Source organism: Lepidochelys olivacea (genome assembly GCF_965140295.1).
Source record: "Lepidochelys olivacea isolate rLepOli2 genome assembly, chromosome: 2".
In the NCBI taxonomy this organism is placed as follows: Eukaryota; Metazoa; Chordata; order Testudines; family Cheloniidae; genus Lepidochelys; species Lepidochelys olivacea.
In genome coordinates this window covers 191,372,278-191,400,271 of record NC_140412.1, presented here as the reverse complement: position 1 = coordinate 191,400,271, position 27,994 = coordinate 191,372,278, and the positions used below count along the sequence as shown (strand labels likewise).

General features: G+C 40.6%; 1 protein-coding gene across 2 annotated transcripts in view; it reads left to right on the top strand.

The window, feature by feature from the left end:
* Positions 1 to 27,994, top strand: part of TMEM108 (transmembrane protein 108) — a 384,089-nt gene that overhangs the window by 109,902 nt on the left and 246,193 nt on the right. For both annotated transcript variants that reach the window (XM_084619368.1, XM_084619366.1), the window contains exon 3: positions 4,505 to 4,584. The gene's annotated coding sequence lies outside the window, so the exon portion shown is untranslated. The remainder of the gene's footprint in view (positions 1 to 4,504; positions 4,585 to 27,994) is intronic.

Here is a 27,994-nt window from a genome sequence, read left to right as displayed (position 1 = left end):
AAAAGGTTGAAACCTAGTAGTGCTGGATTTGGAAAGAAGTTGTATTATAAGGATAGAAGTGACTATATGAATAGTTTCAAAATTAATAATGTGCTCTAGAGTAGAGTATATGAAGTGCTCCCTCTGATTTTAATACATGTGGTGTGTATTCAACTTTTTTCTTTTTAACAAATAAACTAGCAAAGTCCTTTAACTGAGTGATAGCATCACCTTAAAGGAAAATTCCTTGTGACATGGACATTGGAGTTAACACAATTCAAATATATAATATACATTTAAAATATGGCAATTTTACAAAAATATTACAACAGATGTCCAGGGAGCAAATGCTGTACAAAACCAAAAAGAAAAAGGATTCAGAGTAACAGCTGTGTTAGTCTGTATTCGCAAAAAGAAAAGGAGTACTTGTGGCACATTAGAGACTAACCAAGTTATTTGAGCATAAGCTTTCGTGAGCTACAGCTCACTTCATCGGATGCATACTGTGGAAAGTATAGAAGATTTTTATACACACAAAGCATGAAAAAAATGGGTGTTTACCACTACAAAGTGTTCTCCCCCCACCCTACTCTCCTGCTGGTAATAGCTTATCTAAAGTGATCACTCTCCTTACAATGTGTATGATCATCAAGGTGGGCCATTTCCAGCACAAATCCAGGGTTTAACAAGAATGTCTGGGGGGGGGGGGGTGTAGGAAAAAACAAGGGGAAATAGGCTTGAATAGAGACTGGGAGTGGCTAAGTCATTATGCAAGGTAACTTAAGTTGATTGTATCCAATTTGCAAATTAATTCCAATTCAACAGTCTCTCTCTGGAGTCTGGTTTTGAAGTTTTTTTGTTGTAATATCGCAACTTTCAATCTCTCTAGTCACACAATTACAGACTTTATGAATGTTATAATTCTTGACATCTGATTTGTGTCCATTTATTCTTTTATGTAGAGACTGTCCAGTTTGACCAATGTACATGGCAGAGGGGCATTGCTGGCACATGATGGCATATATCACATTGGTAGATGTGCAGATGAACGAGCCTCTGAACGTGTGGCTGATGTTATTAGGCCCTGTGATAGTGTCCCCTGAATAGATATGTGGGCACAGTTGGCAACGGGCTTTGTTGCAAGGATAGGTTCCTGGGTTAGTGGTTCTGTTGTGTGGTATGTGGCTGCTGGTGAGTATTTGCTTCAGGTTGGGGGGGCTGTCTGTAGGCAAGGACTGGCCTGTCTCCCAAGATTTGAGAGAGTGTTGGGTCATCCTTCAGGATAGGTTGTAGATCCTTAATAATGCATTGGAGGGGTTTTAGTTGGGGGCTGAAGGTGAAGGCTAGTGGCGTTCTGTTATTTTCTGTGTTAGGCCTGTCCTGTAGTAGGTGACTTCTGGGAACTCTTCTGGCTCTATGAATCTGTTTCTTCACTTCCGCAGGTGGGTATTGTAGTTGTAAGAATGCTTGATAGAGCTCTTGCAGGTGTTTGTCTCTGTCTGAGGGGTTGGAGCAAATGCGGTTGTATTGCAGAGCTTGGCTGTAGACAGTGGATTGTGTGGTGTGGTCAGAGTGAAAGCTGGAGGCATGTAGGTAGCAATAGCAGTCAGTAGGTTTCCGGTATAGGGCGGTGTTTATGTGAGCATTGTTTATTACCACTGTAGTGTCCAGGAAGTGGATCTCTTGTGTGGACTAGACCAGGCTGAGGTTGATGGTGGGATGGAAATTGTTGAAATCATGGTGGAATTCCTCAAGGGCTTCTTTTCCATGGGTCCAAATGATGAAGATGTCATCAATATTGCGCAAGTAGAGTAGGGGCGTTAGGGGACGAGAGCTGAGGAAGCATTGTTCTAAGTCAGCCATAAAAATGTTGGTATACTGTGGGCCATGCGGGTACCCATAGCAGTGCTGCTGATTTGAAGGTATACATTGTCCCCAAATGTAAAATAGTTATGGGTAAGGACAAAGTCAAAGTTCAGCCACCAGGTTAGCCATGACATTATCGAGGATAGTGTTCTTGATGGCTTGTAGTCCATCTTTGTGTGGACTGTTGGTGTAGAGGGCTTCTACATCCATAGTGGCCAGGATGGTGTTATCAGGAAGATCACTGATGGATTGTAGTTTCCTCAGAAAGTCAGTGGTGTCTCGAAGGTAGCTGGGAGCACTGGTAGCGTAGGACCTGAGGAGGGAGTCTACATAGCCAGACAATCCTGCTGTCAGGGTGCCAATGCCTGAGATGATGGGGCGCCCAGGATTTCCAGGTTTATGGATCTTGGGTAGTAGATAGAATACCCCAGGTCGGGGTTCCAGGGGTGTGTCTGTGCGGATTTGATCTTGTGCTTTTTCAGGGAGTTTCTTGAGCAAGTGCTGTAGTTTCTTTTGGTAACTCTCAGTGGGATCAGAGGGTAATGGCTTGTAGAAAGAGGTGTTGGAGAGCTGCCAAGCAGCCTCTGGTTCATATTCCGACCTATCCATGACGACAACAGCACCTCCTTTGTCAGCCTTTTTGATTATGTTGTCAGAGTTGTTTCTGAGGCTGTGGATGGCATTGTGTTCTGCACAGCTGAGGTTGTGGGGCAAGTGATGCTGCTTTTCCACAATTTCAGCCTGTGCACGTCCGCGGAAGCACTCTATGTAGAAGTCCAGTCTGCTGTCTTGACCTTCAGGAGGAGTCCACCTAGAATCCTTCTTTTTGTAGTGTTGGTAGGGAGGTCTCTGTGGATTAGTATGTTGTTCAGAGGTGTGTTGGAAATATTCCTTGAGTCAGAGACGTTGAAAATAGGATTCTAGGTCACCACAGAACTGTATCATGTTTGTGGGGGTGGAGGGGCAGAAGGAGAGGCCCCGAGATAGCCCAGCAGAAGCAGCTGTCCTAAGGGTATAGTTGGATAGGTTAACAATATTGCTGGGTGGGCTGAGGGAACCATTGCTGTGGTCCCTTGTGGCATGTAGTAGTTTAGAAAGTGTAGTGACCTTTTTCTTTTGTAGAGAAGCAAAGTGTGTGTTGTAAATGGCTTGTCTAGTTTTAGTAAAGTCCAGCCACGAGGAAGTTTGTGTGGAAGGTTGGTTTTTTATGAGAGTATCCATTTTTGAGATCTCATTCTTTATCTTTCCCTGTTTGCTGTAGAGGATGTTGATCAGGTGGTTCCGCCAAACACATTCTAGGTCGATCTGCTGTTAGGATGACCAGATAGCAAGTGTAAAAAAATCGGGACAGGAAGTGTGTGTGTGGGGGTAAGAGGTACCTATATAAGAAAAAGCCCCCCAAAACAGGACTATAAAAATCAGGGCATCTGGTAACCCTATCTGTTGTAGTTGCAAAGAGTCCTGTGGCACCTTATAGACTAACAGACGTAAGGGAGCATAAGCTTGTGGGTGAATACCCACTTCGGTGGTTGCATGTAGTGGAAATTTCCAGAGGCAGGTATAAATATGCAAGCAAGAATCAGGCTAGGGATAACGAGGTTAGTTCAATCAGGGAGGATGAGGCCCTCTTCTAGCAGAAGAGGTATGAACACCAAGGGAGTAGAAACTGCTTTTGTAGTTGGCTAGCCATTCAGTCTTTGTTTAATCCTGAGCTGATAGTGTGAAATTTGCAAATCAACTGAAGCTCTGCAGTTTCTCTTTGAAGTCTGGTCCTGAAGTTTTTTGCTGCAGGATGGCTACCTTTAAATCTGCTATTGTGTGTCCAGGGAGGTTGAAGTGTTCTACAGGTTTTTGTATATTGCCTATCTGCTGTGTTATTCCACATATGTTTGAGGCCATAAACAGGCCAGTAATCTGTGCCAAGTGACAGTGTCACACCTTCCTGATAGACCTCTGCACCTGTTTATCAGGCATCTTAGAGATCTAGATTATGGTCAGAATGTGCAGCTGGGAGCTACAATGGTCAGACAAAGTTATGAAAGAACATAGGAACTGCTCACCTTTAAACTAGGGACAGCTTGGTTGTAGCTATGATTTACTAGCAAACACTGTGGCTCTGAGGTTCACAGAGCTGATGGCCTTTGGAATGTAGGTTTCTGATCTCTAGGTGACTGTAAAAAAATTATAACATGATGTTAAATTGGAAAAGATAATATTAGAAACCAATTCAGATACCACTTATAATGGAGGTTATAACAGCACCTACAGTTATAGGCAAAGACAACAAATCAAAACACATGTAAATATAACCCCAATTCTAACTCCTGCAGTGGTCATAAAAGAAAGGGATAAACTCAGAAGAGCATAAAGAAACATTTTGTAATTTCCCATTTATGTCCTACTCTGCAGCTGCATATTTTTTCCAAATCTCTCTGGGACAGATTAACACTTTGCTACAACAAACAAATAGAGATGGTAACAAGTCTTAAAGTCACATTCCTAAATGAAAACAGATTCCCTCCCCTTCTCAGCAAATGATCAGGGATCAGATTCTGTTGTACCTTTGCAATGTTGGTGCAATTGTATGTTCACATTGGAGGTGCCTGGGATGGTTATCACTCAGTGCCTTTGAGATATTTTATTCTTTTTTCTCCTTTAGTAACTGGTGTCAAAGCTGCTGGGTCAATTTTGTATCCTCCATTTCAGAGGAGATGACTTGAGCCCTCTGGTGAGGTCCAGGTAAGTGCTCACCTATTACTGTATGATTATTTTAGTGGGGACTTTACCTACAGTAGATCTTTCTCATTGTATTTTTATTACTTTATTCTTTTTACAGAACCCAAAAGTATGCTAGGTTTTTATAGAACAGACAGATATGGTCCCTCTCCCAAGGGGGCCTTCGTTTGTAAGATATCTTGTCTTCAGTGAGGTTCTGAATGGGCGCAAGGTCCCACACTAGCAGATCCAGTTACAGGATAATGGCCTCACTTTAAACGTGGTGCAATCAGTTAGGGATTGGGATAGGATGAGGAAGGTCAAAAGATAGAGCAATATGGTTACTCAGTTTAACCATCTTAGTGGTTCAATCAAGTGGGTTTTTTTAATGGTCTCAGTTCTTCTTGCGATCAGGTATCCAGCCAATTGCATTCATGCAGCCTCTGTTCACTTCAGTAAGTGTTACATGTCTGCAAATAATGGGATGGTCAAGCCTCTAATGATTTATTATACCTTTGCATGAGTTTAATTTTTTTAATTAAAAAAATTCAGTTTAAAGAAAGAAGTTTAAAAAGTTAAAAAGTTTTTAAAAAGGAGTAATAGACCTACTGAACTCTGGATCAGTGTCAACTGAGTTAAGCACGCACAGCAACTAGATTGATTGTAGTGGAACAATCTGCTTATGCTACCAGTAATTTTTATCCGCTCTATATTTTGTACATTAGCTCAACGCTCTTAATACTACCACCAATTGGAGTAAGCTACAGGGAAACTTCTCAGGAGGCTGCTGCTGCAGAGTATCTTCTCGTGTACTAAATAAAGTTTTGTTCCTCCTTTTTTGGAATATTATCTCCATCAGGCAACCGATTTTTGTTCCCTAGAGTGGTCGCTTAATACAGATCTCGCTGTATTTGCTTTGGGCGTTTTAACTAATAGTTGCTATTTTGTGAGCTAAAGCTAAACATCTCACAAACTATCAGATTAAATTATCTTTGAAAAAAAGAGATGGAAGTTTTCTATGTAAGCATGAAAATACATAAAAACTTTTAAAGTGTGTATAATATGAAGACAAGTGATCTATTATGTGTGCTTTCAAAATGAAGGTGTTTTATCGGCCTTGCCAGCAAAAGGGGCAAAACCGTTTGGTGGTACTCTTTGTTTCTCTGGTTTTCCATTCAAGATGCTCACATCATTCTACAAGTTAAATAAAGTTAAACATTTTTTCTTAAGTCAAGTTTTCCCCCTCTTTGAGTAGGCATTTGAAAAGAATGGTATTTCCACAAACATTACTTACTGTGCACCTGATCCTCCCATGTACACCATATAAACTAGAGGGTAGCTGAATGGAAGTCTGCTAAGAGTTACATGAAGTCTAAATAAGGAGAAACAGATCTTCCCCTTGCTCTCTGGTCTGCTGAAGAGAAAGAGGGTTTAAGGAGACTCTTCTCCACTGGTGAAAGTAGTAGGGTGGACTTCTGCCTAACACTGGGTTGATTTTTAGAGAGGTGAGACATCTAGCTAAGTGGAAATGGCCAGGTCTGAGAGCTAGGGTGTGTATCCAGTCCGACCTGAGTAACCTGGTGTGCCTACCACGGTCGGGTGCAAATGCTAGCCAAGAATGCTAACAGCTCCTGTTGAAGTAGCAACAAAGTGCATTATGCAGCACATCTTACCTGCAAGTCTCTACAGAATTCCTGCAACATTCCTGCTCCCCACACAGTAACAGCTGGGGCAAGATTTGGCCCTGTATGTGCATCAGAAATAGAAATGCATCCCTTTGTTAATTAACTAGTAAAAGTACAACTGTGAAAACAATGCATTGAAAGCTACTGCAATAGCAAGAGGGAAAGGGTTGCACCATTATTTTTACAATATTCCCTCCCCATACCCCCTACACAGACACTTGCTAGTAAACTGCTGCTGTTTATCTTAGTGCTGACAGTGTGAACAGGAAATCAGATGTCCTCCATTATTCATGAGGGGGAATGGAAAGTAAATATTGTTTTTTAGCATTAAATTGCTGATTTGGAGAGATGCTATTTTTGGATGGTGTGGCATGAAGAAATAAATCCAGCTCCTTTCCCAGCTTAAAGCACTAGATTCCAATGGTCTAGAATGTATGTTATTTCCTCTATACCCTCTGATTACATATTAAAATAAGAGCAATGGGGAAAGTGTTTATTCCCCATTCCTGGAGATCTAAATAATGAAACTCAGGTGCAGGTTGAGGATGAGGGGAAGAACAGGCCTTAGGCCTCCTCTCAGTTACACTGATGTAAAAGGAATAACTGACTTGAAATCAATGGCATTTCACTGGTATGAGAGCAGAATCAGGCCCATTGAGTTTCATTTTGTGGTCCTTCAAATTAGCTTTCTGCCAGGAATCCAGTACTGTAATGTATGTAAGGACAGAACGCAAGGGGGGTGGGGGTAGAGGTGGAGGTAATCTCTTTTATTGGACCAGCTTCCGTTAGTGAGAGAGACAAAGCTTTCGAGCCACACAGAACTCTTCTTCTGGTCCGGAAAAGGTACTCCGAGTACCTGAACACTGTGTGACGCTAAAGCTTGGTATTTCCTCACCCACCCTGTCTCTCTATTATCCTGGAACTGACACAGCCACAACTACACTGCATAGGACAGAACACCAATAGTCATCTAGATCCTGTTATACCCTGTGCTCAGTAATAGCGTCAGGTTTCCTATTGCCAGCATTCAAATATTAGGCCATAAGAGAATCTGCTGCTTGAGCTGTTGCCATTGCAAATCTGTTACCTTTGATATAAAAGAGAAAATAAAATGTGACAGTAAAGTGGCTATGTGCCTTTGGCCAGCTTTAAGGAATTTTCACTTAACAAGAAGAGACAGTCTTCCCACTCCCACCCAAATGTTGATTTTTTTTCTTCCCCAGTGTCACTTTTAAAGACTTATTTCCCGCATGACAGTAGGAGGATTAATCCCTTGTCAAAGAAATAAGGACGACTTCCCTGCAGTGTGCTCCAGGCTGCTTTCCTCTTTGCTTTGCAGTGGAACTGCTGGTCAGTTTGCAATCAATATAAGACGGAGCATATTTACAATGCAGAAGGAAGACTTAAAATGTGTTGATGGCCATTAACCCTAAAGAAACAGCATTTCCATTTAAGTACTAGCCTGGGGTCTTCTCTCTCTCCTGTGTAATGGATCATTACCTGCATAGAAAAGTCAGCTTGAAAAGCTGGGTGGGGGCTGAATATACTTGTTAAATGTAGAGGGGGAAAAAGCTCTTTAATCATGAATACTTTCTGGGGATGCTGATACAAATTCAAAGAGAAGTCCTGTTTTCTAAAGGTCAGGGATGTAAGACACTCCCCATGCTGTCTCAGTTTTTAATTTGCTTGACTGATGCTGGCTTTGTTTTCCAAATGTGTTGAGTATCGATCCCCTACCTTTTATCTGCACACTTCCCCTTTCTCTTCCCCTCAGGAAGTAGCTACAATTGGGAAGGTGGCTACTGAAGTCATAGGGTTGCCGCCAACAAATGGTGGCTATCAGAATGCATTATTACAAGGATGATATCTATCTCCTACTTCCAGTGGGAAAGCCAGTCATTATCTGACTAAGTCTTTATCTTTCAAGTCCTGGATGGATAGTGTAATCAACCCTCGATTTAAATCACAGTCCATCCAGTCACTCAGGCTATATCTATACTACGCTCCTTTTAGGGATACAACTGTGCCGCTACAGCTGCTGTTAAAAGGTGCCCAGTGTTGCTGCTGACAAACAGCAGCTGAGAACTCTCCTGCCAGTAAAGCACTGTTTACACCGGAGCTTTTCAGGGGAGGGGGTGACAAAAGTGTTGCCGACGGAAGTCCAGTGTAGACAAAGCCTCTGTCAGGCACAGATTAAGGGCAAGTCTACACTTAAAACTCTGCACTGGCGCAGCTGCATGTCTGGAGTGTGTTAATGAAGACGCTCTAAGCTGATGGGAGAGAGCTCTCTCATTGCCGTAGCTAATCCACCTCCCTGAGAGGTGGTAGCTATGTCGATGGGAGAAGCTCTCCTGCGGACATAGAGCTTTCTACATGGAGGGTTAGGTTGGTTTAACTACGGGGCCTTTTGGGCAACACTGCCCCCTGCAAGCTTGCTGGTGAAAAGGCAGTTGCCGAAATCTTGAACACTATGGGCCAGATCTGAGGCACTGGTGTTATTTGGAGTCATTTCATTGACTTCAGTGAGCTACATGGATTTACACCAGTGGAGATGGTAACTGGCCCTGTAATTCCCCCTCAGCACGCCTTTCGCTCACTTGAGGCTTTATGCTAGCATCTGCTAGAAGTGAGTTTGGTATAATGTTATGTTTAACTTTCCTGGGCCTAAGCAGCTCAGTAACACACAGCCAAATGCTTTATGTGTTTGGCATAAATACATAACGATCAGACTGTTTTGATGAAGCAGTTATGTGCTATTACCTTATTGCTGCTGGGAAATGCATGGGAAAATGATTTCAGAAATGTCTGTTTAAAAAAAACCCTAAAAAATAATCTCTGTATACATTTAAGAGAGAACCCATTTCACTAATCTTCTTAACACCCTGGCCTTCCCAGGCTACCCTGAGAAAATGCATATAAACCACATAATTTTGTGCTCTGTCAGTCTCCATTCCAGGCTCAGATTGGAATGAGAAAGCAGGTTGTTTGTCATACAGAAGGGAAGTTCCATTGGTTGATCTTACTGTCATTCTGACGATGCGCTTTTGCTTCCCTAATGTGAAACTATGCTGGATTCCACTGTAGGGGTTTTTTTGCCATACCACTTGTCCTTTCATGCTGTGGAAGTAGATAAAGGGAACTTGGATGCAGGCCTCTATATTGAGCAGGAGTTGGGCTAACTCTAGCTTTAATAACGCAAGATTTGTAGAAGCAGGGATAGTGCGAAGCGAGCAGAAAACAGCTGTGAAAGAGACTGTTGTGACCTTGTATTAGATAAGACCAGAATGCCAATTATAAGAGAAATGGTAAGAAAAATAAGAGATCATGAAGGAATACAGATAAATACAGTTTCTCTCTGACAAGGCGTACATCAGTTAGTTTCAGGAGTGTGCTAAAATATCAGATTCATAATATTGTAAGATAAGGGAAATGACTGAGCTTTGTAAATTCCTAGTCTACTCAAATGCACCCATAATTTAGATTGGATACAAAGTTGCTGACTGAAATCAGTGTATATACTTCCACTTCAGACATATGCTGTCATTTATTCTCCAGATTTACCCAGTTCATTCAACTGACTCCATCTGTTTAGCAAAATGAATCAGACACTAAAATAATGCCCCCAAAACAGGTATGTGTAACCATCTAGATTGGTAGTTTATTGAAGGGAATGAGACAGAGGATATCAGCTTAAGTATCGGTGATATTTATAGCAATTGTATTCTTCTGTAAATTATAATCTGCCTACACTTCAGGTTCTTATGTAACTCCCAGACTAGCTTTAGGTTGATTAACTTAAAAAGTAAACTGGGTGGGATGTTAAAAGGTCTTGAAATAACTTTTGAATCCTGTGTAACATCATGTCATAACCTTCCCCACCTTTTTTGAAGTCATGTGGATGTTTTATAGACAACCCAATTATTTTAGTTTTGGCCATTGAAAGGTATTTTGGCCAGCATTTTCAAAAGTGAATGCCTGAAACTGGGCACCTATTAGTTAGGCAAGAAAAAATAATGCCCCTGGTTTTCAGTTGTGCTGTGCACCAAAAACTTCCATGGTTGTCAGGCAACTCTGAAAAATAGGCTACTGATTTAGATGCCTAACTGTAAGCATCCTAGAGTGAAAATGTTGGACCCTCCCCACATGCTTGGTTTAGTAGTTCAGGAACAGTTTAAGAGCATGGGCTCTATTAGGAGGAGCACTATGCTCCTTTTTCCACGCTCTCATTTCATGTAGATGCTCTACACTTTTTGCCAGGAGGCAGGCAATAACAGTGCCATATGTCAAATTTGTAATGTTCCCAGGTGGTAGGTAAATGATTTCAAAATACAGTAACAGATTTGCAAAACAAGCTACAGATTTTTTGCTCTCAGAGGGAAAAATACTTCCTCGGATAGCTCATCATTGTAGAAGACTGAATTTGCATCTTGAAATGCTAAAATTAAAACATGGCTGAACAAATCACTAGTTAATTTAGGGGAACAATCCTTCACAGCTAGCAAGATGTACTGCATGGGCTAATAGGTCTCCTCTTCTATTTCTAACTTCTGTGACAGTAATATCCTTCAATTTTTAAAACCCTGTGCTATCTAATCGGGGTCAGGCAGCACCCTCTAAAAGCCATGTTGGAACAAGTGGGTGGGATGTACATGTATGGTGTGTGTATCTATCAAATCTATGTAGCAAATGTCAAAGCCATGTGATAAAGGATTTTATCATTCACCTTTGAGCACTGCACCGGCCCTCTGCCAATTAATCCATCTCCTTGGGACTTATTCTAACATTCCAAACCTCCCATTTAAGAAAAAAGTCAACATTCCCACTTCTGTCCTCAAATGTTAACACCCTCTTTTATTCCACAACCCCCTCGCATCTCTCCCCAACCCCTTCCTTCTGAGCCTTGAGACTGGTGATGGCTCTTCTAGCCATAAAAATGTCACAGCATTCAAGTCTGATCTCTTTCAGTCCTACAGGGCTAGCAATGAGCGCTTTATCCCACTGGAAGAAGAAGATTTCTATCTTCCCAGTGCGGCACACAGCACTCATGACGTGTCCTTCCATGGCTAGAGGCAACAGACTTAACATTCATGACATTTTTACAAATAGTAAAATTGAGCCCTGTACAGCTGCACTAATTAGCTAATGCACCTGGCGTTACAGATGGAAGGATAAAACCAAGTCCCAATCCCATTAAAAAGTTTTAAAACTCACTTAAACACATAAAATAGCTTTTCTGTAGCATACACAGAAAACAAGATTATGTAGTGTGATATAAAGGTTCTAGTGGCAGACATTTGGGATGATGTGTATGTAACATAACCCAGGGTACAATTTGGACTGTTGAACAGCTGTGTCCCCTTAACCCTTTAGCCTGGGTGCCTTTCACACTGCTGTGCTCTCAGAACATCCACTCCTGGGTTTTCTCACACAGCCTTCAGCACACAAAATTCACTCCCAGTTAAACACATGAGCACTCTGACCACCTGCAAATTCTTAGTCCCAGACTTTCACCCAGAAATGTGCATTTTGTACAGTCCAGCACACTACTGAACAATGCAAATGTCATAGAAAGTCCACACTTTCATCAAAGGAAAATGAAATATGCACCAGCCCTGTATCCCATATGGAGTTTCCCCACACACTTTAGTCCAAACACACTGGTTAAGATAAAACAATGAGATAAGTTTGTTAGCTACAGAAAGATAGATTTTAAGTGATGATGCATAAAAGTCAGGATTGGTTACTGTGACAGGGTTGGGACTCACCACCACAGCACCTCCTGCTGTTCATCCTTGGGAATTAGCTCAGTTCATGCAGAGTGCCCTCTGCCATTGGTGCCTTGTCCATCTCTCGCCCTCTCTTGGCGCCTAGACTTGTGTTGCTCCCTTCTTGCAGCATCCTCTTCAAGACACTGCCCTCCAGCAGTGCCCCCTAGTCCTCATTCACCCCCTTACAGGGGGAAGGGGTTTATCAGTAGTCTTTCACTTCACCCAGCCACAGCAGCCAACCACACCCCAAAGTCTAACCCCTTTTGCCAGAGATCCAGTGCAGTCCACTATCGTCACATCCAAGGGCTGGGTGTATGTGCAAGGGGGAAACCCAGGCCTACCCTCTACTCTGAGTCCCAACCCAGGGACCCTTTGGCAGCAGCCTTCCTGCCCTCCTTCTCTCCCCTTGTCTGCCTCTCTCCCTAGGTTGCTTCCCCTTCATCCCCTTTGCACTGACCTAGCCCTTCCCTTGGGGCCTGCAGCCTGGCAGATACCAGGCTGGAGTTCCTTCTGCTCCCCTTGCCTGCCCCATCCCTGGTGCTAATCCCCTCACACAGGAGGCAGACCTTCACACTCTGAAGACCTAGGAGAGACTACCTGCTCCCTTCCTGGGCAGCCTTTATATAGGACTGAGCCTGGCCCTGATTGGCTATCTCTTACTCAGCTTCTGATTGGCACCTTAGCCCACCTACACAGCCTCTCCGGCCTGCTGGAGCCCCCTCTAGTATAGGAGTGGGGCAGCCACCCACTACAGTTACAAAAGAAAATAAAAGAGTAATATGCAAGCTAATATCTAATTTAATAAGCTAGGTCAACTTTAAAGCAAAGGTTTTGTCTTGCCGTATGCTGTTGTAAATTTCACAGGCTGGGTCTCCTTTCAGCCTCGGACCACTCCCCCTTAGTTCAGTTCTTTGAGAATTGTTGATGATATGAGCAGAGAGATGGGAGGAGAGGTGAAGAGGCTACTGTCTTCATATTTATACCACTGCCCCTTCTTTGAGTATTACCCCCTGCTGGGGTGCAGGTGACAAGTAGTCTCTTGTGGACATGAGGGTTGAACTGTCCCTGTGATGAAATGTAGATTTCTCGTTCACACCTTTCCGTTGCTGGAGAACGGCAGCTCAAGTAAGTGATAGCCCACTTGACTGTGTTGATACCTGTCTGGGGGTGCCAGTGTGTCTTTGCCCCTGAAAAACTGGTTTGGACCTGCCTTTCTAACTCTGGAACATGTTACAGAAATGTTACATAATAGAAATGTATAACCTCACATACAGTGTTGATGCATATATTTTTCCAAGACAATAATATTCAATAGATTATGACTTTTCAAGTGATACCTCACAAGGCATACTTTGTGCAAAATTTATCATAGTCTTGTAAAAGTGGTGAACATGATAATATAAACCATCACAGTGTATAACTTCCTCATGGCTTAATCATTCTTGAGTAACGCACCCATCCCATACTCATACTTGATGATATCATCATACCAGCATCCACCATTTCTTTCTCTCTTCCTCTTTTACACACATAAGCACAGCCTATCTGCTCTGTTATTCAGTCTTCTCCAACCAGAACTTGAAACCAGCAATACTGGAGTCAAACTTTTGAATCTAAGATGTTAGAGTGGATTCAAAATTAAACAAAAAAGTTCACCTGTCCCTGATTTAATCTAAACTAGCCCTCAAGAGAGGCCAGAGATAAACCACATGTCTTCTGGAAAATGCCAGTGAAGGCTGTGATCTGTATGCAATGACAAAGAACTAAAAGGGAATGATACAAAATGGCCTTTTAAATTCAGTGCTTGCCAGGTCTCAGAATTAGTTGCTGACTCTGATGTGTTCTCATATTTCTTTCTGTGGGTACAGTTCTGTAGGTCTATGCATTTTTTTCTTGATATCTGCATGATCACAAGATGAGAGATGTATAATTCTGTCCTGGTTTCCAGATATTATTTCTATCTTATGATATATATTTTTAAAATCTGCTAATGTGCCTTTGGGGGTCAGATTTCACTCAGCATGTGTACTGAGGGAAATTTGGCAGATTAGATTTAGAGCTGTATGTGAAATACTTGGCACCTAAAGCAAAAATGGGGAAGTGAGTTCTTTTTTTGCTGTGCTGGTTTACAGGTGGAAAAGTTCACTTTTCAAAAGCTTTTTTTCACCCTAAATGCAAAGTTCAAAGGTTTGTTTAAAAAAATAACACCAAAACAATAGTGATGTGTTTTAGTTTAATTAGTCACATAAAATGCACCTCCAAAGATAAATAATAAAATCAAGTTTTATAACAAACAAAAAACTACACTTAGATTTGAGCTGCAAAATTTGAATCCTGATTCCCATCCAGGCCTGGTTTTGAATGCTCTGTGACCAAATGTACCTCCATAATCACACCCTAAGAACCATTGTAATAATCTTTGTCCAAAATACGCCTTGTGAGGTATCATTTGAAAACTAATAACTTGCTGGTCAATAATATTATGGTGAAATGTATGTAGCAACATTATGTGTAAAGTTATGAAATCCTCCTGTATGAGGTTATTAGCACATGTTCAAAATCACACAGCCCTGCCTAGGAAAGAGCTGTAAAACAGGTTTGTCCTAAACAAAGGAATGTCTGTTTACCTCAGTTTACATCTAAGTTGTAAACAGGGTCCTCAGGCATCAAGAGTGGGAAGATAGGAGACCTCTTTCACCACTGGACACCATGTCACCTTCTTTACTGTTTAAATGAGCTTATTCTGGGGGTAACCCTCAGGAAAATGCATTTCTAAGGATGACTGAACTATAAAACTGAGGGGCAAAAACACCCCACGTTATCTCTCCCTAGCTATCTCTCTTTCTTCCACCTAAGAAGAGAAAAGAAACAGCCTGTGGACTTTGGGCACAGACCCTGACCTGAAAATTGATCAGCAATTTTACTGAGAACCGGTGGTAAGAATTTCACCTGGAACCAAGTCTATTTTAAGTTTAGGGTTTTATCTTTATTTCTCTTGTAACCATTTCTGACTTCAATGCTTTATACTTGTGCTCACTTAAAATCTCTCTCTTTGTAGGACCAGTGTTGTGAATTGCTTGAGTAACTGCATTTAAAGTAGCAGACTGTTGTATATTGATCCCTTTAGAGGGGCAATGGACCTAATATATCTGGACTGTCCAGGAGAGAGCTGGGCAGTGCAGAACACTTGTTTTGGGGGGAAAATTTGAGACTGTGAGTGTATTCGGAGTCACCCTACAAGTAGTAACATGACTTGAGTGTGGCTGGATCAGGGCTGTGCCTATACAAAGACACTCAGGGTGTGACCTGTGTGCTGGCAGGCTGTTTGTGAGCATCGTCAGTGGGAGCTACAGCAGCAAGGCAATGTGAGGCACCCCAGCTTTCAGGGCAGGGGTAACACAGCCCCCCACTGATCTGGATTGCACCCCAGAGTGTCATACCCTCCAAATGTAAGGATATCAGGGTTCAGATTCACCCCCATTGTACTAATATAGCCCATTCATTAAATCTGGATCAAAACCTGTGTTCAGTTTGAACCCATGCCAGATTTGGGGTTTAGGTTCAGGCTGATCACTCTCTCTCTTTTAAACTTATGTCTAAAAACAGAAGCACTGTGGGTCCCGCTTTTAAGAATCCTCCCATAAGTGAAACTAGCTAGCCATACATTATCTCTCCACTCTTTGTGCCTCAAATCACATAGTCACACCATCACAGGGAGGCAGCAGCGCATTCTAGGATTTGCTCTTTAGTTAGGAATAAACTCACCCTTTAGATGCATCAATGTAAGATCTGCCACCCCACTTGTTATAACGATATGGACTTTAAAGTTTATAACTTAGCTGTAATATTGGATCTCTCACTAACATCACTACGATTCCCTTATATTACATAATGTCATCAACCTGGGATTTATTTTAGAATCATCAATTCAGTAGCACAGTACCCAGTTATTCAAAAATTTGTTTCCTTTTGATAAACCTTCAGATTTAATCTCCATGGTAAACAGATAATGATACCAAGAAGGGCTACAGCTACATTTCAAGTGGGAGCTGTATGTTTCAGCTCGAGGAGACGTACCTGCGCTTGATCAAGCTGGTGCACTAAAAGTAGAGTAAAAAGAAAAGGAGTACTTGTGGCACCTTAGAGACTAACCAATTTATTTGAGCATAAGCTTTCGTGAGCTACAGCTCACTTCATCGGATGCATACTGTGGAAACTGCAGAAGACATTATATACACAGAGACCATGAAACCATACCTCCTCCCACCCCACTCTCCTGCTGGTAATAGCTTATCTAAAGTGATCACTCTCCTTACAATGTGTATGATAATCAAGTTGGGAAAAATCACTGTCCTTACAATGTGTATGATAATCAAGTTGGGCCATTTCCCAACTTGATTATCATACACATTGTAAGGAGAGTGATCACTGTAGATAAGCTATTACCAGCAGGACAGTGGGGTGGGAGGAGGTATTGTTTCATGATCTCTGTGTGTATATAATGTCTGCTGCAGTTTCCACGGTATGCATCCGATGAAGTGAGCTGTAGCTCACGAAAGCTCATGCTCAAATAAATTGGTTAGTCTCTAAGGTGCCACAAGTACTCCTTTTCTTTTTGCGAATACAGACTAACAAGGCTGTTACTCTGAAACCTAAAAGTAGAGTGTAGCTGCAGTGGCGTGAGTGGCAGGAGGAGCTTGCCACCCCACATACGTACCTGTCCAAGAGACTAGGTACGTATGGGGGGGCAGCTAGCCCTTCCCACCACTCATGACCCCACGGCTACCCCTTGAGCTGGAATTGACACCTCCAGCTTAAAGTGTAGCCATACCCCAAAGCCAGGCACTGGGGTAGTGTAGAGATGACATCATATGAATGTCTGATTTTAGCAACCCAAGAAGAACTCACTGATTTTGCAGCCATATGGACAAGAATTCCTTATATTTATTAAAGAAAATAGTGTCTCCTGCAGTGGGCCTTCAGTGATGTCAACCTGTCTCATAACAATGGGGGGAAAGGGTAGGTCAGCCACTTCTTTGACCACATTTTATGTGGTCACCCTTAGTATTAAAGGTGCATTTTTAATTTATAAAGGATTGGTAAATGAATAATAGATGCTTTAAACAATCTATAGTACTTGCTAAACCATTTATTATGCCACCTGGAGATTCCTCCATGCCAGAGGTGGCCAGCTAAGCCTGTTTGTATGAGGGAACAATGCAAAGCAACAACATCAGGATCTGGCCCACTATTTAGAAATGTGCTCTTGAAAGGTTGCTCTAACATCTATAAAGTGTAAATGATTAAAAATTACTCTAGGTGATGTTACATAGTAACTTAGGGTCACTGTTATACTTATTGGGCCACATGCTGGCCCTGGCTGCAACTGCTTTGTGTCTGTCCACTGCCACAAAGCAGGCTTATTTAGCTACCTGGGGATGGATGGCATCCAGTCTATAACACATGATTCATTAAAACATCTGTTAATCATTTAATATTTGATAAACTATTTATAAATGTACCTTTATTATAAAGTGTGGCCAAATATTCTGCCCATTTAATATCATTCAGTTGCTATATTTGTGAACAGGAAAATATCCTTGTTATGGTTACAGGGCTAGCTGTGCTCCTCTTTCCCCTTTCTGGTGTCTGAAAGCGCCGGTTGGATTGTCAGGTCTCCCACCTTCACTTATCCTGGGGCAGAATTCCTCAGTTCTGCCATTCTTAGGCCAACCCCCAGGCTGCAGTACCCAGTGTATCAACTGCACTTCCCCAGCAGGTCCCAACTGGGCTTGTACACCTGTGGTTCTTACCTTGGGAGTCTGTGACCAGTGGTGTATATAGGGACCAGACAGCCTTCTCAAACACAAGCATTGTTCATTTTAATAGTAAGAATAAAGCATTTAGAGAAAAAGGATTTTAAAATAGCCTACATGGATGTATCTTATCTAAAGGCTTGCCATCCTTTGATAGTAACCTAGACAGCCTTCACTTTTTCAGATCCCCTAAGTAGGTTCCTGTGTCTTCAGTGTGGTTCACCCAAAAAACCCCTGTCTCCCACGCACTCTTCACCTCCTTGAGAAAGGTCCCTTTAAAATGCTAACTGAGTTCTTTTGATCTCCTTTGTTCATGCACTTTTTTTTCTGTCCTGGCATTGTCTCTTAACAACTTTCAAGTGTTTGCTTAGGGGTGGCTTATCTTGAGCCATTCTTTCTCCTTCCTGCTTTTTTCCTGCCAGCACCCTATTAAATTCAATCAATATATTCATACAGTAAACATCCCAATAACTAGCTCAACATACAGTATTTACAAGTTATTACAGAATAGCTCCAAATCTGCGACAGTTCTGATCCTTAAAAAAGATGGGGCCTGGTCTTGTAGTCACTTCACAATCAAAACTCACATCATTACTTGTACAATAACTGCAGATTCGGAACCCCAATGTATCAAATCAAGTCAGTTACAGTGCTTGTAAGGATCAATATCTATTTTGGAAAGTAATAGCTTAATTTTTCAGAACAACACTAATGAGTCTGGTAAGTAATACCAGTATTTGTGGTGATGTTCTAGTTTTTTCTAGTTTTTCTAGTTTCTTCTCCTCCTCCCTTTTTGGTTCCTAAATTACATTTGAAAATGTTCTGTCAGTGAAACCTCATTAACAATGAATTTGCAAGGTACAAAGTAATATTTTTTCAAGCACCTTATTTTCTTCATTCCAGGACTTGCTAGAAAAACAAAACCATAAGCAATGATTAATTTGGCACTGCAATCCTGTAAATGCAGGGGGAAACAGAATAAATTGAAAGCGTAGATGTGAGAGAATTAAGTTCAGAAAAACACCCAAATGATCCTGTGAAAGCTAAATAGAGAGAGACAGCAGTGAATAAATGTATTTCAGTATGGCTACCAAAAACCTCCAACCCTATAAAAATGGGGTTGACAGGAATAAAACTACTTAGAGAAATGGAATGAATTACTTACTTGAATTACAAATGGAATGTATTAGATTAATAAATGGATTATCTGAACGAAGATGCACCAAAGAAAATGAAGTGATAAAAATAATTGATACAATTTATAGAACAACAACTCTTATTATACCAAGAAGTACTTATTAATGTCAGTAGTTCCACTGACATCAGAGGGACTGCTGGTCTAAGTAACATCAGTGTAGGTTGCAGAATCTGGCCCTAAGTAAGGGCTAGATTTTGTCATCCTTACTCAAGTTGAACAGTATCTTAAATGCAGTTAGTTAATGGAGTCAGATACTACTCAACATGTATAAATGTGGAAAAATCTGGACCTTTGTCTTAAATAAATATATATATATCAACTCAGATTTCATGACATTCCTTTTTATCAGAAATACTTTTGTGTTCCCCATCCCAATAAGATTATTGTAATTTCCCTCTGATTTTATGAAAGTTTTGGTGAAGTCAAAGCAAGACCTGTGTAGAATTAATGTACTGAAATCCATTACCGCTTTGATGCTCTGTATTTAGCAAATGGGTAACAGCATTGTGTGAGAGGTAGATTATTCAAAATTATGAACACAAACCACAAGTCTGATATGAATATCTTTCTTTTGCAAGTAAATTCTACAAATAGATTATCCCTTCCAAAGATCCATTCATCTGGTGAGGTTATTTATTCCAAGTTTCTTTGTTGTTGTTGACGTTTTGCCTATCTTTGTCAGAGGACAGGGACAAATAAGTACTGTTCTCAGGAGCAAAATGAATGATGAATGCATTTAAATACTGAAAGGTGTCATCTGAGGAGGAAATATTTTTAAAATAATGCAAATAAAATTCTGTAAAGAGCAACAAGAACAAGGCAGACTGTGAGCATGGAATGTATCAGGTTTTCACAGTTAAGATGTGGCGACTGGTAGAGTTAACATTACAGTAGCTGGAATGGAGTTGCCTGTGATTTTGTGCCATAAGCAGTAGCTCTTTTGTGTTTTTCTTAGTTAATTAAATGGGTGCATAACAGGCATTGTGTCACTTCGTCATATTGCAAATATTTCCAGTGGCAGACACTTTTTACTTAACTAGAGCTTTAGGTGAGATTTCTCTTTGAAACTTGAAACTTCCCTGCTTTCTAGTTCTGTTACAAACCCAAAGCTAAGCTCAGATTCATCACAAGGTTCACAAATCTGGGCCCAATTTTGAGCGAATCTAGACTCGTTGAAATATGGTTGCCTCACTTCATCCATTTGTAAAAGAGAGACGGTCAGTATTGGTTTAATAGCAAAATATGAATGTAATTAATTTTTTACCAGGGTTTTGAGTGGAAGGAGAGACTTGGAGGATTCCAGAGTCCCCTGCCCCAAATAGAATGAGACCCATCCCTTACTATGATATCTGAGAGGGGACACCCAAGGCATTATTATGTATCAGTCCACCTGCTTAAGAGAGAAGTGTGAAATAGGACCAGGAAGCCCAGCATGACCTGTGAGTGCTCCTGGTCAGTTATGTTCATGCACACCAATATATTTAAAGGAAAGGGATAAGAACTGCTTGCTAGAATAGAAGACTTTCTGGCTCTTTTGTAGCACCTTCTTGAGGAACCCGGCATGCTAACCATGTGGAAATGTTCAGATAACCAACATTTGGCTCAAAACATAGGTTTTATTTTCAAAATTATTTTTCCAAATCAACAAAACTGAGAAAAAGGCAATTAAAATGAATTAATCACACAATCTGTCACCTACAAACGACAGGACACATTATGCCACCTTTTTACAAAGATGTAATTGAAATGACCTAAACCAAATTTGATATTTTATGAAGCTGTTCAGTTCTTCATGGCAGGGATCCTCTCGTACTATGTTTGTCTAACACCTACCGCAATAGAATGCCTCTAGGTGCTACTTTAATGTAAATAATATTTCTGACATGGCTCCATCTTTACATTTGGATTAGTTTCTCACATTCTGGACAGTCAAACTGACTGTATGTGTTTCAGGTGTTCAGGTTATTTCCAAAATCCTTGGTTTTGTTCTCTGTTTTCCAGTCAGGCTCACATTAAACTGGAATCTGTCTCGCTGCAGTAGGAAACGGCTGTTTGTGGCAAACCTGTCATGTAAAAATTATGACTGGCAAAATGAGATGCTTTAAAGGGACTTGTTCAATGAGAGGTGCCTTGCTTTCCTGATTTACATTCCTCATATTTGTTAATTTTCCACTACCTTTCATTCACAGATGAGGCTAGTTACAATTACAGCTCAAAGGAAAAAAGTGCCTAATAATTTTGATCTAATGGAACAGATCAATCCACTTTCACCTGGTTTCCCCCAAGTTTGGCAATATTAATTATTTATGACCATCTTCTTATTTTAGTTGTTACTTCCTACTGAATTATGTAAGTCAGGAAACAACAGGTGAGGAGGATGACAAAACACTTCTGAATCTAAAGGAAAACAGTATCTATTTTGCTCAGTCCAGTAGCTGAAAGATAAAAAAAAGTAAGCAGCATTTCTCAGCAGCACAAACTCTGACCTGTATTTCAGAAAAAATGGCCTGATGCCGCTACCTTTGAAGTCAATAGCAGAATTCCCCTTGATTTCATTAGGTGGAGGATTGGACATTAAGGCTCTTTAAATGCAAACAGGAATTTTAAGCATGCTGCTCAAAAGGATAGGATGGCTCAAAGGATGCCAATGTAGGGGTCACAGCATGGTCTTCTCTCTAGCCCATTCTGCATATGCTGTGAAGGCTGAGCCCCCTTGCCCAAATAGGGTAGCAGCTAGTCCCCAGACCTGGGAGCCTCTTGAGTGCTTGGTTGCAATCCTGCCTAGATGCTGTACATGGAGAAAGAGGCTTCCTATCATGCCCTCTTTTCTTACTAATGCACCCACACAGGAGAGGGCAAAATTTTGGTTTTATAACAGAGATTAACTTTAGCCCCGAAGTTTACATCAGCCTCTGAACTTTCCCATATACAGTATCGGGGTATTCAAATCTGGGTTGTGATTTATACAGGGGCCAGCTGGTAAATTCAGGTCTGGATCTAGACCCAAACTTTGCCAGAGTTTACTGCGGCGGAGGGGTGGGGGTTAAGTGGTTATTTGGTTCTGGACTGAGATTTGTGTCCATCTAAGCCTTAGTATAATAACAAGACAAAAATGTTTGTATGGAGACTGGAAAAGTACTCTGCTGTAAGTATAAGTCCCACGTGGACACTTGTCACACTTATAAAGAGTGACAGATGGGGTAGTAGTGATGGTAATAAACTAAGACTGCAAAATTGGTATTGTGTTGAGTGTGAAAGTGGCTTTAACATTTTGATTTCCCTGCTTTTTAGTGTTTGTGAGGAAGTACTTTTGGCCAACCTTGACTCTTCATTTAACACAAATTTTTAGTCTGGGAATATCCTGTACTCCTAGTAATCTTTTTATTATTGGTAACAGCCAGGAAAAACAAGGCAAATTAATTCAAGTTTATTTTAATAGTAGCATTGTTAGAGTTGATTTGAGTATAAGTAAGATGATCTGTGATGAAGCTGAGAAGATATTCCTGGAGCTGGAAGAGTGGAAAAGGAATGGGAAGAGTGGAGAAGGAATGATTTTAGAGATTTCTCATTGGAAGAGTAATGTAGAATGAACTCCAAAGAGAGTCTACTAGATTGAAAAAACTATACTAGCTAAATTAAAGGGGCATCTGGCTAGGTTGAAAATGGCTGCATCAAAGCAGAATATGTGATCTGTGTAAACTAAAATAAATCCAGACTGAGGGATTAAAACTTTTGAATGTGCATGTGTTGCTTGAATCCATCCTCCTACAATTCCATGGACAAACTCCAGTACTGTAGTTGGTTGGCACAAATTGCTTTATGCCATTCATTTGTGCCATCTATTCATGCCAACATAAATTGCTCTAGGAAAGTCTGACTCCTGATCCAGATTTAAAACAAAACAAATACATCAAAAGTAGCTCCAAAAGATACACATTCTTTTTTGGTTGATTATAATTGTGTACTAAATTCTTCCCTCAGCTGACTTTATTGAAGTGTGAGGTAATTTAAGAGAATCAACTGGTGTACAGTCAAACTCATGATCTCTGAAAAGTGCAAAATTCAGCAAGCTATTGGCTGGAGATTCTGTTACAGTTGTACCCGCTCCGTTACATCTATATGAGTTAAGTTAAAGCCCAGCATATTTAAAAACTGGGAATAATTGTGCAGTCCTGAGGGAGCAGGGCTTAATAAGTACTAATGCCTGTTCCCACTCTGTTATTACTAGATGACTGCTTTTTTATTCCACCATCTAAACTTGTACAACGTTACTCTTCAAATAAGGAGCTCATTGACTTGAAAATTAGCAGCATTCAGCTGGCTCTACAACTTTTGCCCCTGAGGATTTTTTAAAATAATGTAAACCTCATGAAACCACAGATATTTGCATAGTAAGAGGGAAGAAAAAGAATAGCCAAGCAGAAGTCTCCATCCTGTTATGAAGAGCAGGGCCAGCCCTAGACCAAATGGCACCCCGGGGTGAGGAGTGTCTTCGGCGCCCCCGCCTCCATTAAACTTTTGAATATCTTATTTTTTATTGCATTTGTAGCCCATTTCATGACTTTGATGCATGATTTGCATTCATGATTTATTCCTGTCATATAAGATGATAAATTTGCACACTAGAATCTGTAAATCTGTATTTATTCATGCAATATACAAGCAAATTAAAAAAATATTAATTTCCTCTAAGCTTATAGAAACTTCTTAAATTTTAAGAATAACTGAAATGTACTAACATTAAGAAACCAAACTGTGCACCAACATTGGGTGTATCAGTATTAAATACTGTTACAGTAGGTGACAGTCTTAGAATGTTAACCCTACTCCTTTAATTCAAAAAGTTGCTTTTCTCGCCTCGTGAAGTCAAACAGAGCATCAGAGAGATTCAAAGCCTGGCCAATTTCATTTTCAAGTGATAAAATAGCAAGCAATGTTGGTCTCCCATTCGCCATCATTGGTCAAAGATACGTTTTAATGAGCCTGAACTTTGAAAAGCTGAACTCTGAAAAGCTGAACTCACCACTCTCAACTGTGACCAGTAGCATGAGCAGAATCCTCAAAGCTATCCACACATTAGGAAAAGTGTCCTTCAGCTCTGCATCATAAAAGAATTGGAGAACTTGGAGTGGAAAGTGCTTCCCGTGTGGCAAAATGTGTTAGATGTTGTCCAATTCAACATAGAGGTCTTTATCATTGACGTCCAAACATTCTGCATGTGTCAGCATCCAGTGAAGTTCCGTACAATTGTTGAAGAGTGTTTTCCTGTCTGCCAGCAGCTTACTAAGGTAAGCCACATAGGCTTTGTATGTCCTTACACTGTCAATGCAGCTCCCCCAGAGTGTGTCACTTAGTGGCTTCATGGTCAGATTTGTAATATTGTCTGTGAGAATCTTCTACCTGATAGTTGATGCTTCATTTGTCCAAATCTTTCTTTGATGGACACCCGAGCAGTGTCAACAAGCGGGCAAAAACACTCCCTCTTTAATTTTTCTTCTGAGCTTCCCATCACCTCATCTCTGCCCTTGTAACCAAACTTTCTCTTCTTCTGATGAATACAGCTTTCCTTGAAGGCAGGCTCAACTCCTAAGTCTTCTGCCATTTCTTTGGCAGCAGTGATGGCATCTTCAAATCCCTTGTCTCTGTAGGCCACAATGAAATCAAGGCAGCTTCTCATCATTGTAGCAGTCGTAATGTCCATCAATTGAGTTTGTAATGCCTTGCTTACAACATTTACATGGAAGAGGATATCATGCCAAACAACAATTGAGATGAGAAATTTGAAGTTGGTGATCTGGTTTCACAGGCTTTGCGCCTTGTGTCGGAGTCTGGCCTCAGCTTTACTTGACAATGCCAGTTCCATCAGGGTGTCATAAACCTCAGTCACTTGGTATTTCACTGGCCTTATGCTGTCAATGGAGCTCTCCCAGAGAGTGTCACTTAGTGGCTTCACAGTCAGATTTGTGACATTATCTGTGAGGATCTTCCAGCCAACAGTTGATGCTCTAAACAGGACATACATCCTTTGCCTTACTCCAAAGAGATATACTGAAGCTAAAGAAGATGATGCTGCATCTGACACAACCAGCTTGAGGTAATGGCAGCCACAATGCATGAAGAAAGCTCTTGGATTCAGCGCAAGAATCCTTGCCTGGACACCACTGTTTCTTCTCTTCACACTCATGCCATTGTCATAGCTTTGGCTGCGGCAGTCCTGAAGCTTTATTTTATTCTCATTTAAAATGTTCATAAACAATTCTGCTAGGCCTTTTCCAATAGAGTTGTCCATAGACTGGAAACAGATAAAATGTTCCTTTACTTGGATACAGTTGTAGCTTCTTTACGACCTACTCAACATAGGTGCTCACGCGTGACATCGTATTTCCCAAGGAGCTCTTCCAAACCGAGGAAATTACTCTTATGTTCAGTGAAATGGTGGTTCAGGCTCCAGAAGCATATACTGCCACCAAAGCAGTGTGCATTTAAAAGCCCTGAAAAATACTGAGTTTCACAGTTCATCGAAACAGACCCGTTTGCAGTTGTATGTTTTCCAATGCGGTCTTTCATAAATCTTAATCCACCTAAGAAGTTGAGATTCTTTAGGCTCCTGGAAAAGCCATATTAATTGGCTACATTATTATAACAGAAACATAGTTCCAGTCTGGTAAGGACATTATTTTCCCCATTCTCCTCCTACTGATGGTCTGATTGTAGGGTGGAATCTCAGGGTTGCCATCTCAAATGATTTGACCGCTAGTTTGAGTTTCTTAAAACCTTAGCTTTTGGAGTAGTGGGGTTATGTGACCATGTCAGCTTTCATTAAAAATGTTTTTAGCCCATTTGGTTGTGGAGAAAACCTTGAAAATATGACCTGAATGCCCAGAAGTCAGAAGGCAAATAAAAAAACTCCAACATGTATTTAAAAAAAAAAACAACTCATGTTTTTTAAAATAGTCTCATGATTTTTGAACCTTTGAGGTTGGCAATAATGCAGTCTTTTCAAGAGGAGTTCTGGCACAGAACCAACCCTCTTCAGTGTTTTAGCAAAGGTCAGTACTATTCTCAGTGTGCTGCATTACTGCTTGCAAAAATTCTATTGAAAAACCAGTCTGCAAACAGTAAGATGCTACTGTGTGCTAAACTAACTCTACACCGAGTAACTTTGAAGGGAAAGAGCAGTAGTTTAGAAGAATCGACCCCACCCCTCCATTAAATGTTCCTCTCTACCTGTGTTGACATGACAGATGGTGAGTGGAATCCTGGGTAATCTTAGTCCTCACAAGTGAAATCAATTAAGTTTAGAAAAACTATTTATTGCCAAGGAGATTAAAAGATAATTAGCATTTATAAAGAAATCTGCAGGGGTCTTAGTTATAATGAAGCGATAAGTTTGGGTTTTGGACAGAAGGGAGGTTCCAAATGGGAGGGGAGTTTATATCTTCTCTCTTTTGTTTTGTTTATTAAGATAATATCAAGCTGTATCTTCCAGCTGTCATCATAGCGATCTCTGGAGAGTCTTCTTGGATTTTTATCATGATGCTGACATAGTAGCATCAAAATCAATTTATTAAAACCCAGTTGCAGGATTTAATACTTTGCTAAGAACATTTAGCGCCAGATATGAAAATAATTGACACTCTCTCTATACTTGTATCTAATACATGTCTATAGTTAATCATCCTCTTCCCTGCCCCCACCCCAATCACTTTATTTGTACAATTGAAAAGTTTTTCTAAGTTTTCAAAGCTTGGGCATAATTCATCCTTGGTGTAATTTAATTGATGTAAGGGATGAATTTGGCTCCTTGCATTAGTTAATGCGAGACACAATTCTACCCATTCTGGCAGCACAGCATTTTGAAAAGTTCACATGGCGACAAGAAATTTTTCTCCTTGTTTAAACTGTGAATATTTTTTTAAGCAAAAAAACCTGGAACAAATGTTTTCAATCAAAATAGTTGCCAAAGTGTACAGAAACAAAATTTGTTTATGGTGTGGTATACTTGACTCCCATACTTCTGGTGTCACAACTGCTGTCACTTCAGCAAGATGACTGCTGCCAGTGGGAAGTCTCAAATGACCATATCAGTTCAGCTAGAACTACTGTACATTGAACATAGATTTAACTTTGTGAGAAATGCTACTTGCCATATGAGTTTCCTCCAAGTGATTGTACTGAGCAAAATATATACTGCTTTTCTTTTAATTTCAAAAGAACTGTATCACACATTGTGTTTCAATAGGATCTGGGTGAAATACTTATCTTCAGCACATTGTAGCTTTTGACTAGTTTCTTTCTTACAGGAAATTACTGCATGCAGAACAAAAGTCTCCATGTTTTGAACTCTGATTCATAGTGCTCAGATGCATGAGCTCAGAAGATCACATAGCTTGTGAAATTGGCTACTAGGTATTAGTTACTGGCAAGTTTCAAATGGCTTGTTTTCTGTTCTGCTCCATTCAGTGATTTATACTATACTCAATTATAGTTTCCAAGTGGCTTACAGAATTGCCAAAGGAACAGTCACACAGAAATGATTTGGGGTGTTCTGTCTGTTTTTTGGTTGGTCTTTTTGAATCTCTTTCTTGTCTTCTTCTTGAACAATTGCTCAGAAGTTGGATGTTTTTCTTAAACTTTCTTTTAGGTTTTCTTGAGACATTTACAGCCCATTTTCATGACCTGTTTTCTACAATCAGCTCCTCTTGTGAGCCTTTCATTGCCCTGGTTCTCATCCAAACCACATTCATGGACATTTTCCTGGATCTGACCAGTACCCAAACCAGACCCAAGTTCTGATCTTAAGATACAAATCTGACCTGCTTTGGCTGCTTCTACCTGCTCCGCCATTTATTCTAGGAAGTTTAGGTAAGAATTTCTTGTCTGAGCAAAAATTATAAAGATGGAGATTTTCAAATTTACAGGGCTAAAGATAGACTCCTAAATCTATATTTAGACATCTAAATAAAA